The following is a 2,696-nucleotide window of genomic DNA, read 5'->3' as shown; positions in this document are numbered from 1 at the left end:
ACACACACACACACACACACATATATATATATATATATATATATATATATATATATATATATGACAGGCTTCTTTCAGTTTCCATCTACAAAATCCACTCATAAGGCTTTAGTCGGCCTGAGGCTATAATAGAGGACACCTGCCCAAGGTGCCAGGCAATGGAACTGAACGTGGAACCAAGTGGTTGGGAAGCAAACTTCTTACCACACAGCCACACTTGCGCTTATGGCCGAATGTTTAAGAAGTTAGCTTCACAATTACTGGGTACCGTGTTCAATACTGTTTCGTAGCGTCTTGTGCAAGTGTTTTTTATCATAACTTCAGGTCAATCTAAGTTTTATGAGTGAAACTGCAGAGAGGGAAACTGTTAGGAAGCCCACGTGATTGACTATACCAGAAATTCAAACATATAGACAGTGTTACACGCTGCCATAGTGATTCAGCATAAGAATTATGTTATGAATACACAGGTTGACCGATACTCAGACACTTCGAAGTTAGTTTAATGGTTAAGAAATTCAGTTGTTCAGAAACTGAGTGCTAATCGTTAAAACCGATGAAAATCCAATTACAGTGGGTAACTGTTTGATTTATTCCATTGCATAAAGTATATTCCTTCTTTCAGGCAATAAATGGAGATATAGGATTATTTCTAAATATCGGCTGAGGTGCTTTCTGTTCGTGTGTACTTGGTGATTTTATTCTCATGAGCAGCGTCCTGCTTACATTGCAATAATTTGTATTGCGTTTTGGTTTTTGTTTTGTAGTTTGATTTTTTTTTTGTATTGTTTTTTTTTTTTACTAGAAGAGAAGAATTGTCAACCAAACCATTCTTAGTATATTGCTAGTACTTATCGACTTCTTAACGGTTGGAAGGCTGAAATTGCTGCCAGTGGATTTTGTATTTAACCGTTTAAGATACTTAAGGGGTTACAATAAGACTAACAACACAAGTGAATTTCTCCACACAAAATCACATACACACAAGTACGCGGGCGCACACGCACGCACATACACACACACACACACACACACACACACACACTTTCAATAAGAGTCACAGAAACACATACATATGTAAAAAGGAACTCGTATATATATCAACATAAATACATATATAGCTAGAAAGGGAGATTTCTAATTAGAGATTGATATTAGCAGGTGGATGCTCTTTTAGAGTAGTGTTTAATTAGAGCCATTTCTCTTTCTTGTCAGTTCCTGAGTTACTGACTGTAGTTGAAGAATTCAATTTGCCACCTGAAGAATAACGAAGTTCTCACGAACATCGGGAATGTTAAGTTTTGCAGCAAATTGAACCTCTTAATATGTGATGTTCGTACACGTCATAAATGACTCATTTGTAATACGACCTTTGTCAGTATCATGCAATAATTTGGTAACTCTCAGCTCGTTCCGTTGCAAAATCTAGCAGAATATCTTAGGAATGCACTCGACTGACCATGGTATATAGTCAGTATGATGAAAGTCTTTAAATCTGGGATGCAATTTTGATATCCTGCTTTTGTTGTTCAGCTTGTAAAATATTGTTATAATAGAGCGTCACACAGAGAAAGGAATCTAATGCTATTGTTAGTTTTCTCAATACTTTAGCTCCCGATTCCTTTTTTTTTAATTCTATTTATTGTTATTTTTTAATTAACGTCATCCTATAGCACGCCTTGTTTGTATATTTTAGATACGCTAAGAGCAAATGCGGCTGATGTTCAATGCTATCTGCCAACGACGTTACGCTGTTTCACTGGCTACAGTTCTGACTTAACGCTTCCAGCACAGTGAGACTTGCTCCGGGCACCAAACTATCACCATCAGAATTTCTAGGGATCCAAGATCTTAGATCCACATTGCAGGAGAATATGTATATATCGTGAAGCTTCATAGAGGAGTCAGGTATGTGTATTTTCGAGGATCATTATCTTCGTCATGAATGAGAATTAACTAGTAGTAACGAAGATCTAAGACGACTTTATCTTTGACCTATTGCATAAGATTATCAGAATTGTAATCTGTTGGAAACTGGCATAAATTTGATATTCACAAGGTTTCTCCCAGGAAAAGGCTAAGATGTGCTCCCCCTTGCTCTTGTCTTTCTGGATATAACCACAACACAAGCAAAACATATGCAACAGGCTGCTTTTCAGTTCACAACTAACGAACGACAAAAATCTGTAAACAAGAAGGTTACAAGCACTATCGCACTAGCTCAGCGAGTTCATTGACTGATAAATACCAGGTATCCCAAAAGTATGTTAGTGAAATTATGTAGAGTACTCTCCAAGCAGTTCTTGTTTCTTCGCCCTGATGTTGGTCGAGTTTAAAAAGATACAAACTCTAATTTTATTGTATACGGCAATTTGTCCACCTTTTTTCAAACCTTCGAACCGCCATCCCACTTAACAAACATTGCACTGGACACACCACGTCACCTTATATGTATGTGTGCGCGCGCGCGTGTGTATGTATGTGTCTGTGTGTCTGTGTACATATTATATACATAATTTATATTTTTTCTCCTTGTTTCTTTCCGTGTTACTTTCAGTTGAAGTGCGTAGCTCGAAACGTCAAAGACTTTCTCTATTCCCGAGCGTTAAACTAATACATCCATTTGTTGTTTACACCACCTGTCTTCGTCTGTTGTTTTTTTCGTAAATTCTCCTACACACACACATATATATATA

The 2,696-nt window shown here is 37.1% G+C and overlaps 1 long non-coding RNA gene across 1 annotated transcript in view; it reads right to left on the bottom strand.

The window, feature by feature from the left end:
* Positions 1–2,696, bottom strand: part of LOC128249770 (uncharacterized) — a 35,486-nt gene that overhangs the window by 15,249 nt on the left and 17,541 nt on the right. The window lies entirely within an intron of this gene.

This window comes from Octopus bimaculoides, chromosome 18 (genome assembly GCF_001194135.2).
Source record: "Octopus bimaculoides isolate UCB-OBI-ISO-001 chromosome 18, ASM119413v2, whole genome shotgun sequence".
NCBI classification, from domain to species: domain Eukaryota; kingdom Metazoa; phylum Mollusca; class Cephalopoda; order Octopoda; family Octopodidae; genus Octopus; species Octopus bimaculoides.
The sequence above is the reverse complement of the archived record's forward strand: the minus strand, read 5'-3'. Positions and strand labels throughout refer to the sequence as shown.